The following is a 14442-nucleotide window of genomic DNA, read 5'->3' as shown; positions in this document are numbered from 1 at the left end:
ATAAAATCACCATCAAGTTATAGGTTTTCTATATGTTCAATGAGGATAACATTCACATAATAACAGAAGGGGGAGTAATAAGCAACAGAACCCTGTGCCTTTATAAAGTCACACAGATGAAAGAACAGTGTCTGCTCTAACTAAAACAACATCAAAGTTATAGGTTTTTACAAGGATAGCGCGCAAAGAATCACAAAGGGGGAGGAATAAGTAACCAAACCCTCTACCTTTTAAAATCGCAGTGGTATAAAAAACATTGCTTTAACTCAAAAGACTCAAACATATAAAGGTTTCCATATTCTGATGGGGACAGCATGCAAACAATGACAGAAGGAGGAATAAGTTACTGAACCCTCTTAATTTTTAAAATCATACAGATGGAAAGACAGTGTCTGCTTTAACTAAAACAACATAAAAGTTATGGGTTTTCTATATTTTTCCACGAAGATAGCATGCAAAGAATGACAAAAGGGGGAGGAATAAGTAACCAAACCCTCTACCTTTTAAAATCGCAGGGATGAAAAAAACATTGCTTTAACTCATAAGACTCTAACATTTATAGGTATCCATATTCTGATGGGGACAGCATGCGAACCATGTCAGAAGGAGGAATAAGTAATGGAACCCGCTTAGTTTTTAAAACCATACAGATGAAGTCAAGTCAAGTCAAGTCATTTTTATTTGTATAGCCCTAAATCACAAAGAGTCTCTAAGGGCTTCACAGATTGTTACACTATATTACACAAACTATTTTCAACCGACAAGAGGAGTAGGTTATTCGTATGCAATGGAGTAGAAGTGAGTTTTAAGTTTAGATTTAAACATTTCCACTGAGGTTGCAGATCGAATCTCAGGGGGAAGAGCATTCCACAGCACCGGTGCCCGAATGGAGAACGCTCTCGAACCAGCCGAGGACTTCTTTGCTCTCGGGATCATCAGAAGACCAGCACTCTCAGATCGTAGGCTTCGGACCGGGACATAGTGGCAGATCAGATCTGAAAGATAAGAGGGAGCAAGTCCATGTATGATTTTGTACAATACTAAGAGAACTTTGAAGTCACATCTTTGGCTAACTGGGAGCCAATGCAGGTTAGCCATAATCGGTGTTATGTGATCGTACTTTTTTGTCCTAGTTAAAAGCCTCGCTGCGGCATTTTGTACTAGCTGAAGAGACTTGATTCTGGACTTCGGGAGACCGGAGAGTAGTGCATTGCAGTAATCGAGACGGGAGGTAACAAATGCATGAATTATTGTTTCCGCATCAGACTGAGACAGTATTGAACGGATTTTAGCAATGTTGCGAAGATGGAAGAAGGCAGTTCTAGTAATTTGCTTTACATGCATCTCAAAGGATAGATCAGGGTCAAATATGACACCTAAATTTTTAACTGAGTCACTCTGTGTGATGTGACATTTGTCAATGTTCACAGCAGTTTTTGCGAATAAGTCCCGGCATTTAGAAGGACCAATGACTAACATTTCGGTCTTTTCAGAGTTAAGACGCAAGAAATTGAGTGACATCCACTCTTTTATCTCAGTGAGACAGGCCTCCAAATTTCCACAGTTTAGTGTGGAAGATTCCTCCAACGGAAGATACAGTTGAGTGTCGTCTGCGTAGCAGTGGAAGCTGATATTGTACTTGCGAATAATATCACCTAATGGAAGCATGTAAATGTTGAAAAGTAGGGGGCCGAGCACTGAACCCTGCGGAACACCGCAGGTAACATTAAAGGGCTCAGATGTCGTTTCACCATATTTAACACAGTGCGTCCTATCTGAGAGGTAAGATTTGAACCACGAGAGGACGGCTCCTGAGAGACCAATCCATTTTTCCAACCGTTCTAGTAGGATATTGTGGCGCACTGTGTCAAAAGCAGCACTAAGATCCAGCAGCAGCAAAAGTGATGAAGCGCCAGAATCTATTGACATTAGGAGATCATTTGTTACCTTGATCAGAGCTGTCTCAGTAGAGTGGTTAGCCCTGAATCCTGATTGCATGGATTCAAAAAGGTTATTCTCCGATATGAAAGCATTCAGCTGCTGTGCCACTACTCTTTCGAGTACTTTAGAGAGGAAAGGTAGGTTTGACACAGGTCTGTAATTACTTAATATTTCTGGATCAAGGTTGGGTCGTTTCAGTGTGGGTTTAATAACGGCGGACTTAAAAGCTGCTGGAACTACACCTGAGGAGAGTGATGTATTTATAATATTTAGAACTGAAGGCCCAAGGACGCTAAAAAGACTTTTAATAAGTGAACCTGGGAGAGGGTCGAACTGGCAAGTTGTCGGTTTGGCCGCATTCACCACTTGTTTGAGATCATCAAGTGACAGTTCACTAAAACCGGCCATTTTCCCAGGGCAGCCACCCTGTCGTGCATCTGTAAATTTCAGTCCTTTAATACGTGTGGTACTAACAATATCTTTTGCAATTTCTTCCTGTATGCATTGAATCTTCTTAGTGAAGAAGACCATTAAGTCCTGAGCAGAGTGTGTCGAACTGTCTGCGATAGCCTGTTGCCTTGTAAGCGATGCTACAGTGTCAAAAAGGGCTTTGGGGTTGTTCTTTTGAGACGCAATCACCTTCGAAAGGTAGGCCGATTTAGCAGAGGCAAGGGCCGCTTTATACTTTAACAAGCTGTCACACCAGGTTTGATGGAAAACCTCAAGCTTGGTAGCGCGCCATTTTCTCTCCCATTTCCTGCATTCTTTTTTAAGGGCTCTAGTTTCATCAGTAAACCAAGGTGTGCGTCTTTTAGGACGTGATTTTAGTTTTATGGGCGCTATTGAATCCAGCACACTAGTCAGGGTGGTATTGAACTCATTCATGAGTGAGTCAATCGAGCCATTGTATTTAGGAAAGGACACAACTGCTCCAGGAAGGAGTTCAAAGAGCTCAGAAACTGTGCCAGTGCTTATATTGCGTCCGCTAAATCCCTCAGCTTTATTAAGTCTACATTTAGTTAGCACCTCAAATGTCACTAAATAATGATCAGAGATAACAGTAGTACACGGTAGAACCATAATGTTTGAGGTTAAAACTCCTCGAGTCAGAATCAAGTCTAGCGTGTTCCCATTTTTATGGGTTGGCAAGTCAACCAGTTGAGTAAAACCAAATGCATCAATTAGAGAACTAAACGCAATAGTAAGTGAACTGTGTGGGGAGTTCATATGAATGTTAAAGTCTCCCATAATTATAATTTTGTCTGCATAGGTTACTAGTTCAGACAAAAGTTCAGCAAATTCGTCTAAGAAAGTTGTGTATGGCCCAGGTGCACGATAGATAGTTATTACATCAATTGACAATTGAGGGGACCGCATCACAAGAGCCTCAAACGTTTTGTAATTATTAGAGGTACGTGTAATAAATTTGAGCGATTTTTCAGAGATTAGCGCAACACCACCACCTCTTTTCAGCGTGCGTGCTATATGACTACTCTCGTAGTCTGGGGGAGAGGCATAATTTAGCGCTAAGTGCTCATCCGGGCGTAACCACGTTTCACAAAGACCCATACAGTTAAGTTTATAATCACGAATAATGTTATCAACAAGTAAAGCTTTTGGAGCAAGCGATCTAATATTTAACAGACCAAATTTCAGCTTTGCTGAATCATTTGACTTAGCTGAACTCTTTGTAGTCTTTGTCGAGATCTTCAAAAGCTCCCGGCGTTGTGGCCGCTCGTGAGCGCTGAGTTTAAAGCGTCGGTTGTCCGGCGAGGAATGAATGGTGGAATTAGTTACATCCTCGCGTCCATCTTGCTGCTTGGACTTCACACGCTTCACACATCTACCTGCACGGCAACCACGTTTCTGTTTCCTTTCTTTACGGGGCCGTCGGCGTCGTTTATTAAGAGGAATAGCTGTCCACAAGGATGCCGGGTCTCTTTGAAGTTCGCTCGGTATATCATGGGCGGTATAAAAAGTGCCCGAAAAATCGAAATTTAGACGCCCACCCAACCGTATAAGTTCGTCCCTACTGTAAGTGTTTTTGGCCACACATGTGTCCAAAAGTGAAAGCAAAAAAGACAAGAGAACGGCAATAAATAGAAGATTAGCTGGGGAGCTAGCCGCAAGCATGTATCCATGCGCAGCCGCCATCTTGAATTTTTATGAATGAAAATAACAGTGTCTGCTTTAACAAAAACCACATACAAGTTATAGGTTTTCTATATTTTTCCACAAAGATAGCATGCAAACAATGACAGAAGGCGGAGGAATAAGGAACCGAACCCTCTACCTTTTAAAATCACAGTGATTAAAAAAACATTGCTTCAACTCAAAAGACTCAAACATTTATAGGTTTCCATATTCTGATGGGGACAGCATGCAAAAAATGACAGAGGGAAGAATAAGTAACTGAACCCTCTTAGTTTTTAAAATCATACAGAGGAAAATAACATTGTCTGCCTTAACTAAAACCACATAGAAGTTATTTTTCCATATTTCATTGAGGATAGCATGGAAAAATGTCAGAAGGATGGAAATAATTAAATGAGCCCTCTGCCTAGGCTTTCATATTTTAACAAGGACCACCTACAAACAATGACAGAGGGGGAGGAAGAAGTAACAGAACCCTCTGCCTTTTTAGGAATGTCCATGCTCGAATAATTAATATCTCAAAATATTAATAAAAAAAACATATTTATTTTAAGTCAGGCAAAACTAAAGGCAGTAGCTCAGGAAGTAGAGTACTTTCCTAGGAACCGGGAGGTCGCAGGTTCGATTCTCAGACACTGAATCCTTAATACCCCCAATAAGCCAGTTGGCGCATTGCATGTCTGACACTGCTATTAGTGTGTGTGAAGCACATGTACTATTAAAAATCACACAGATTAAAAAAATGGTGTCTGCTTTAACGAAAGAATTTACAGATTTCCATGTTTTGGTGAGGATATCATGCAAACTATGACAGTAGAGGGAGGAACAAGTACCTGGAACCTCTGCTTTTAAAAAATCACACCGACGAAACAACAGTGTCTGTTTTAACACTTAACCATTTCTAGGTTTTTAAATTTCAATGAGAATAGCCTGCAAACAGATCAACCCTTCCTTTGTGGAGTTTGCATGTTCTCCCCGTGCTTGCGTTGGTTTCCTCCGGGCACTCCGGTTTCCTCCCACGTTCCAAAAACATGTATGTTAGGCTAATTGTCCCTAGGTATGAATGAGTTATCTGTCTCTGTGTGCCTTGCGACTGACTGGGAACCAGTTCAGGGTGTCCCCTGCCCACTGCCCGAAGAAAGCTGGGATGGGCTCTAGCACCCCCGCGACCCTACTGAGGATAAGCGGTGCAGATAATGGATGGATGGATAACCTGCAAACATCCATATTGTAATGAGGATAGCATCTAAACAATGACAGAAGGGGGAGAATAAGTAACTGAATCCTTGCCTTTTTTTTTTAAATTACACGGATATAAAAAATGGTGTCTCCTTTAACTAAAACCACCCAAACATTTATACATTTCCGTATTTTACTGAGGATATCATGCCAAAATGTCAAGGTGGAATAAGAAACTGAACCCTCTGCCTTTTAAAATAAAATTGTCTCCCTGAACTAAAACAACATAAAAACGTACAGGTTCCCACCTTTCAGTGAGAAGAGCCAGCCAACAATGACAGACGGGGAGGAACAAATAATATTCTTCGAACCGCAGTCTGGACGGGTTCAGTAATTGCGCACTGTATCTATTAATGCATGCAATCGATCACAAAGCTGAGAACAAATGAGCATTAGAAACAGGACCGGCCCGAACCTTCATGGGGCCCTAAGTGAAATTAGATTTGGGGCCCCCTTGTATGTTAATTTGCATCCCTACTAGAACTCATTGCATGTTCTACTCAAGGGGTGGGCAACTATTTGGAGTCGGGGGCCGCATGTGACATGTTATACTTCTTTTGGTTTTGAAACGACCACAATTAGAGCAAAACCGTAAATTAGGTCCCTGTTTAAAGCACTTCATTTGGTAGTTAGTTTTGAAGTATTACCGTAGGGGTTTTTTGTCATGACTCAATTGCGTTCGTTTTAAAGGAATCTTTATTGGATTGAGCTGACAGATCTGGCTTTGGAAGCCGATGGTTGTCGGTCGCTAGCAGCGTTGGACCGAACGGCAGTTCCGTGACAGGTAGGCAGAATCAATACGTCTTAGCAGGCAGCTCCATGGCCAGGGCAGGAGAGCAGATCGTAACGCCGGGCAGAAACAGGTCGGAACCGAAGGCAGGAACCAAAACAGGAGAGTAGTCTTTGGTACTTGGTAATCTAGCGAAACACACAGGAACACAGAAGTACGGTCTAACGTCCTTGTCTGGACGCTGACCACTTAAGAAGAGAACGTCAGCCAATCAGAGAGCGCGCTCCAACGCGCCAAACAATTGACACAGGTGTCTTCACTTTCGGCAATCATGACATTTTTAGTTTTTTTTTTTTAGTATTTCTGAAGTCTGTAGTTTTTTAGTAGGCTTTAGTTTTTTTTTTAGTATTTCTGTAGTACTTTTGTTGTATTTCGAAAGTAGATTTTTTTTTTGTATTTTTGTAGTATTTTTGTAGTATTTTTGTATTATTACAGTAGTATTGTGATTATAGTATTTTAGAAGTATTACTGTAGTAGCATTATTTTTAGTATTTTTGAACTATCTCTCTTGTATTTTGTAATATTTCCATATAACATTGTTTGTTGTATATCTGTAGTATTTCTGTAGTATTTTTGTAATAAAGTGCTACTGTATTTTTATTTTTGTAATATTTCCATAGGATATCTTTTGTAGTATTGCCATAGGTGTAATTTGCAGTATTTCTGTTGTAAACTTCTTGTAGTGGTATTTTGTAGTAATACTTCTCTAGTAGTAGTAATTACTAGTAGTTAGTATTTTTCTTAGGATTTCAGTAGACTAGGACAAAAAAGTCCGATCACATCACCCCAATTTTGGCTAACCTGCATTGGCTCCCTGTTAGCCTAAGATGTGATTTCAAGGTTCTCTTATTATTATACAAAATCATACATGGACTTTCCCCCTCACATCTTTCAGATCTGATCTCCCCCTATGTTCCGGCCCCAAGCCTTCGCTCTGAGAGCGCCGGTCTTCTGGTGATCACAAGAGCCAAGAAGTGTTCCGCTGGTTCGAGAGCGTTCTCCATCTGGGCACCGGTGTTGTGGAATACTCTTCCCCCTGAGATCCGATCTGCAACCTCAGTGGAAATGTTTAAATCTAAGCTTAAAACTCACTTCTACTCTATAGCATATGAATAACCTAAACTGCTCACGTGTAATAACATGTGAAGCCCTTTGAGACTCTTTGTGATTAAGGGCTATACAAATAAAAATGACTTGACTTGACTTGACTAGAAATATAATTGCTGTATTTCTAAAGCAGTATTTTTGTAGTATTACCATAGTAGTATTTTTGTCATATTTCTTTAGTCTTTTGTAATATTACTGTAGTTGTCTTTTTGTAGTATTTTGGAGTAAATAATTCTGTAGTAGTATTTTTGCAGTACTGTAATTCTATATTATTTTTTTATTTTCAGAATGAAAGCAAAACAATATATGAGGTCCCTGTTTCAAACAAAATATTAAATCTTTAGTTTTGTAGTTATTGTGTCGTATTTTGGTTGTATTTCTGTAGAAGTTTTTTTGAGTGGACACACAAAGTGACAATGTTGACACCAAAAAGTTAACCGCTCATGGGGGCCCCCTAGTGGTTGCGGGGCGCTTAGTTCGCTTATGCCTTGGGCTGACTCTGATCAGAAATATCCTGACTGCAGGAACTTCAATTGAAATAAGGTAAATTCGATATACCTTTCAAATAAGTATAATCAATAACAATATTGACAATAAAACAATAAAAAGAATAAAGACACTAAAGACACTACAGACACCCAAAACACTAAATACACTAAATACACCAAGACACTAAAGACACTAAAGACAACAAAGACACTAAATACACTAAAAACAATAAAGACAATTGTAACAAACCTATTCTATTCTATTCTATTCTATTCTATTCTATTCTATTCTATTCTATTCTATTCTATTCTATTCTATTCTATTCGTATGTAAATAATATTAACCAGATGCAACAATCCCAAGAAAACAGTAGAGGGCAACAAAGCCTCAGTTTGTTTGACAAAAGGCCCTCTGTTTCAATTTGTTTGTCGGCCTCACTTTTAAGGCTCTGTTGTAAAGTACTGGAACTCGATAAAAGTAGTTTTATTTTAGAAGGACTCCTCTAACCATGGTCACCACCTCTTTGACGTGCTGCTCTCTGGATGACGATACAGATCCTTTAAAAATGGAGTCTCAAAATAGCAGCCTGGAGGCATTTGTGGCCCTCCAAATGATAGTTAGAGGAACCTGTTTTAGTATGAAAGTTAAAGGGACAAAGTGAATTATTTTCCCACTAGATGTCGCTGTATTCTGTCGTGCCACCGAGTGCGAAAAGCACTACAAAAGATGACAAAATGGAGAAAAAATAAGAAAAAAATAAAACAAAAAAGGAAAATGGAAAAATAGGGGGAAAATAAGACAAAAAGTAAAAGTCAAGTGAGAAAGTAAGCAGAAAATCAGAGAAATAATAAAGTAGGAGAAAAAGAAAAGAGAAAAATGAAAACATAAGAAAAGGATGAATGTAAAAATATAAATAGAGAAAAACGAAAAAAAAAATAAAAGAACAAAGAACAAAATATATATAAAAGAAAAATGAAGCCCTTAATCACAAGAAGTTTTTTAGTACACTAGTACATTCAGTGTTATCTTAGTTTTTTTTTATTTCTGTATTTTTTTTAAAGTATTACTGTAGTTGTATTTTTCTAGTATTTCTGCAGAAATAAATACTAGTATTTCCATAGTCATATTTTTGTAGTATTTTTGTAAAATAATTTTGTATGTCCATCATATAGTTTATATTATTATTATTATTATTATTATTATTATGTAGTACTGTGTATCTGAAGTATTTTTGTAGTATTACTTTAGTTGCATTTTTTGAGTATTTCTGTTGTAATATTTTTGTAGTATTATTTGATAGTATTATTTGGTAATATTTTCCTCATATTTATGTTGTGGTTACTTTGTATTATAATATTACGGTAGTTGTATTTTTTTAGTATTTCTGTTGGTATATTTTCGAAGTATTTAAATAATAGTATTTTTGTAGTATTTCTGTAATATTTCTGTAGTATTTCTGTAATATTTGTGTAACATTTATTGACAATTTTTGTAATATTACTGTAGTTGTATTTTTGTATCATAGAATTGCTGTAGTAGCATATTTGTAGTAGTTGTATAGTATTAGCAAAATATTATATTAGGTCCCTGTTTTCAAGCCTTATTTGATATTTAGTTTTGTAGTAATTTTGCAGCGGCAGCACAGCGGTGCAGTGGTTAGCGCGTGTGCGGCACAGTTCTAAGGTCTTGCGAACCTCCTGTGTGGGTTCAAATCCAACTACTGGACTTCCTGTGTGGAGTTTGTATGTTCTCCCCGTGCTTGTGTGGGTTTCCTCCGGGCACTCCTATATATATATATGTGTGTGTGTATTGGTAGTTCCTTGTTTACTATTATATATATTGTCTTTATATTTGGAGAATTTTTGTTTAGTGAGCCGGCAACAAAAGCCTGGCGGCCGCATGTGGCTCTTGGGCTGTATATTGGCCCACACTGGCCTCAATATCTTCTTCTCTTATGTATCGGATTCAAGACTGTATCAAAACATGAAAAAAAAACAATAATGATGAATAATTGTTTTTTTCTAACCCAAAGTGACTTGTCATTTAAAAAGTTTGCACACTCCTGATGTACCTTAATTGAAAGCACTTTTTTTTAATTTCTTTTTTAAATAGAAACTTGACATTTCCGGTCACGGAAGCATTAGCAGTTTATTGTGAAAGGTCCAACGGAAGTATTGACATTTATTATGATAAGCTTGACCAACTCGTCACACAGACAGGAGAGTCGCTGTCAAAGAGGGTGGATGCCAGAGATGGTAAGCGATGCGCCTTATTTCTACTACCTCAACATATCACTTCCATTTTTATTACAGTTTCCCTTTCTCTTTTTCGTATCGAGGTCGTGCGATTAAAGTTTTGCTGCTGTTTCACCGGTTGCGCTTTTCTAATGCTTTGCAGTCGTGTCGCAGAGAGGCTAGCAGGGGAAAGCTAACCCTAGCCCCGCGTAGCTATGTCGCTAAAAGCAGAGTTCTAGTGATGGCTCGTTCGTTAACGAAACGGCTATTTGAGTCGGCTTTTTACCAATCGAGAGACGGTTCCTTTCGCGATGCTTTTTTTCGTTGTGATCGATCAATATGCATTGTTTTTTTTCATGGATTCCGCTCTTAAATATATTTAGACAAGAAACATTCAGGAATATGATTATATATGAACCCCCCCCCCAAAAAATTAATCAAAAATTACTTTAAAAAAACTTTCAAAACTGATCAAAAAACGATCAAAAATGCCCAGGAAATAACCAAAATTTGACAAGTTACGACCAAAACGGCACAAAACTAACATAAGAAACCTTGAATAAAGAATTACCAAAAAATGACAAGAGAATTGCCAAAATATGACAAGAAATTACAAAAAAATGCACAAAACTGACCCCAAGAAAGAAAAATTGACACAAATTAGACACAAATAGACACAAATTAAATAAGACACTACCAAAATCTGACAAGAAACAAAGGACTAAGAAAAAATAGCTCAAAACACACAAAACTGTACAAAAAAGAGAAATTAGGGCGGCATTAGCTTAGGAGGTAGAGCGCTCGTCTTGGGATCAAGAGATCGCAGGTTCGATTCTTGGCTCCTCCGTGTTATATGTCGAAGTGTCCTTGGGCAAGACACTGAATCCCTAATGCCCCCAATAAGCAGGTCGGCGCCTTGTATGGCTGCATTGCCGCTATTTGTGTGTGTGTGAGAATAGATAAGTGTGAAGCACATTGTAAAGCGCTTTGGGAGGTCTTCATTGACTTGAAAAGCGCTATATAAATGCAGACTATTTACCATTTAAATTTGAGTCCTGAGATTCGATCTGCAACCTCAGTGGATCTGTTTAAATTTAGGCTTAAAACGCACTTCTATTCTATAGCTTATAATTGACTTTTATTTCCTGTTGATGATATCTGTGTATTATTTGTTATTGCAACATCCATTGCAGCTTGGTCATCCTGAAAGGGGGGATTACCACATGTGCGGCCCCTTCTTAAGGTTTCTTCATTTTCCTCATGTTGCGGAATTTGAGTTTTTCCTTGCCCTCATGTAAGTTTTAGATCAGGGGATGGTGTAATTATAGTCTGTAGTTTGCAAAAATCTGTGCAGCCCTTTGAGACTCGTTACAAATAAAATTTGACCAATAAAAATGAACAAAAATGTACCAGAAAACGACCAAATAAATGACCAGAAACTGCCCCAAATTGCTCAAATCGACAAAAAAAACTATCCAAAAATGACCAAAACACACAAAAATTGACAAAAACGAGTAGGAAACAACCAAAATGTGGCACAAAACGAACAATAATTGAACAAGAAATGTCTAACAATCGACCAAGAGAAAAAAACCTAAATCTGACTAGAAATGAGAAAAAAACAGACCTAAAAAAATAAGCAAAAAATGACCTATCTATGAACAAAAATTGAACAAGAAACACCCAAATAAAGGACTAAAATAACACACACAAAATTGGCCCTAAAAGAACAAAAATTTACCCCCCAAATAATAAAAGAAATTGACTTGTTATTATTGTTTTTTGGGCTAGATTATTTTGCTCTTATACCATTCTTATTTCCTTTTTTACCAGCTTTTTTAATTGGCCTTTTCCTTCTGTTTTCTTCATGTATTTAATTTTGTCTTCTTGTTTTTTTCCCTTAACCGTTCCTTTTTACGTCATTTTTTTGCCTAATGTTACATAAAAACGGGTATTTTAAATGCATCAAAGCTAATCAAGCAATATGAAGAGCCGTTTGGGAGTCGAAAGATTCGGCTCTTATTATGAGCCATGCCGAAAAAGCCGGTTTTCTAAAAAGAGCCGGAATTCCCATCACTACTGAGTTCACACTAAACATCCTTGCACCCATTTTCGGATGCTTTTATAATTGTTTTCCCAGGCGATCATAATAAGTGCAAATCTTTTGCCTTGAAAAATAAAGAATAAAACATCAACTATGAAAATATTGCTCCATGTTAGCAAAGCGTGTGTCCTATATAACACCGTGCTCGGCGTGTTTTAAATCACTTTAAAACATTTTATCCCACACTCGTTATTTACGTATTTTTTATTAATTTAATGTCAAATAACCTATAATGTATAATTTTATTGAACTGTGGACTGCGTTTGCAACGACACAAAGGGCGGTTGTGTTGTCATTAGCACGAGGCTATTATTATGAATAGCTGCGACATAGTGCTCCTTGACGGCCGGAGTTTCGGTGAAACTGGGAAATGGTGGGGGGGTTCCTGCGAAATAGTGATCTGTGACACTTATAAATATGACACCAATGCTCTCACGTGATTTTCCATTCGCGACTACAATTCACTCGAATGATCAAGTTTTAAAGATTAGTATTACTGAACCACATTCTATGAATTCCAACTACAATTTTAAAAACGGTATACCACGTAGCCTAAAATAAGACTGTTAAAAACTCAAAATTGTAAGGAAAATATCAGGAAAAACATGTATATAATGTAGGTAATAAACTTTGAATACACATAAGTGGACTACCTTTATTGAATTTTACAAAATATGTATATTTTTTAATTGTTAAAAAAAATACGATTCATTTAAATATAATTGAAAAATTTACGAATCCTTAGAAATACATAGTGCATTAAGTAAAAATGATAGATTATTCATATGTTAAAGAATATTGCCTGTCCTTATAATATTTATCTTTTCTTTATTCTAAGTCTTTAATTATATGTTCATCCTGCCATGTCTCATCTTGTTATAAACAATATACACTACGTTGTTATCAACGGCATTGAAGATAATTCTAATTCAAATCCACTGCTTGGATCACAACTTTCTAGATTATTTAGGACCAAATATCCCAAAAGAAGTTATCCATTTTTTAGGTCACTGTCTTATTTTTTAATATCAAACAACCACAATCTTTAAGGTTGTTTCAAACAAATAAACATTTTAAATTAAAAAAATTCCCATTTTTTGTTGTCAGAATTCTTAGATTGTATTATAATTGTTAAGAGGAGTATTAAATGACTCGATTTAATTGCTAATTAATCGAAGTTGTTTGGTTCAACTCTTTTTTTTTTTTTTTTTTAAATCAGTTTTCTCTATACTGTATATTAATAATTTAACTTAACATTCCCTGAAATAATGACATTGTTCATAACTCAGACATTTATTAAGGATTCTACTTTTTAATTTAAATTTAAAATTGCTCATTCCACGAGGAGCTTGCCACCATTTATTGAACTTAATAGAATTTAATTGTCTTTATTGTCATTGATATCAACGTTGTGAAAAATTGTATTACATGTTTATCCTAGAATGCCATGTCTAATCTCGTTGCATACAGAGGCTTTGACGAGGAAAAAGATGACTGTCAGGATAAATAGGCAAAAGTTTTTAACATAGTACTTGGAGACTGCCCTAAGTTATAATAATTGTGCAATGAAAAAAGAACAGTGCATCATAATAATAGTGCAATGAAGTGAAGTGCAGTTACATTTAGCAGTAAAATTCTTATAACAGTATAATGTTAACGCTGGTCTTTAATCCCTTGTTTTTGGTCGGGGTTGCGTTCCAAAAAGGCCCAAGATAGTCAAAACCTTCAAAGTGAACACTCTTATTTATTAGATATAAGTAACATAATATATACAACTATAGATCCACAAATAAAAACAAAGAACACAAATTTCAGTTAAAATAATAGTCTTTTTCATTATACAATGTTACAACAAAATTGGAGGGTTTGTCCTTTTAGTGTCAGAAAGTGATGTAGAGAGCGGCCGGTTAGCTTCATGCTAGCAATGGGGATACTTGGGTTGAGCCAGGTCTTCATGATGATTTAAATACAAGAGTCACAAATGTAACGTTTTCCTTCGAGTTGTTGCTCCTGGTCATCCGTTTTATAGATATTGGATCTGGTGTTGGTGAGGTACAGGCTCAGCGGCATTAGGCCGGACCTGCAGGCCTGTTATTGCCTTCTCTCCCGACGCAGCTTAGTCCCTTCCCGGACCCAATAACAATCCAGAGCACCCGCTCGAATCAGCATTTCTTTTCGCTCTTCTGACTTTCCGCAGAGTTCTATTTGATTGATGAATTTCTTTTCAATACAACAAGCCGCCTAAATACAATTTGTTGCCGTACTTTGCAGTTTGTTTTGAGTTGACCCATTGACTTGTGCGCACGCCCTGCTCTTTGACGGAAAGCATACACCAGCGTATCACAGTCGTGCACACAGGCAGTTATGCCCACCCAACACACACG

General features: G+C 37.3%; 1 protein-coding gene across 1 annotated transcript in view; it reads left to right on the top strand.

The window, feature by feature from the left end:
* The first annotated feature begins 9913 nt into the window (after window positions 1-9913).
* garre1 (granule associated Rac and RHOG effector 1) overlaps window positions 9914-14442 on the top strand; it is a 75231-nt gene continuing 70702 nt past the window's right edge. Inside the window, exon 1 of the mRNA XM_088334035.1 lies at window positions 9914-9975. The gene's annotated coding sequence lies outside the window, so the exon portion shown is untranslated. The remainder of the gene's footprint in view (window positions 9976-14442) is intronic.

Source organism: Urocampus carinirostris, chromosome 4 (assembly GCF_059441175.1).
Source record: "Urocampus carinirostris isolate Australia breed hairy pipefish chromosome 4, RoL_Ucar_1.0, whole genome shotgun sequence".
NCBI lineage: Eukaryota > Metazoa > Chordata > Actinopteri > Syngnathiformes > Syngnathidae > Urocampus > Urocampus carinirostris.
Note: the sequence above shows the minus strand (reverse complement) of the source record. Positions and strands in the feature narration are given on the sequence as shown.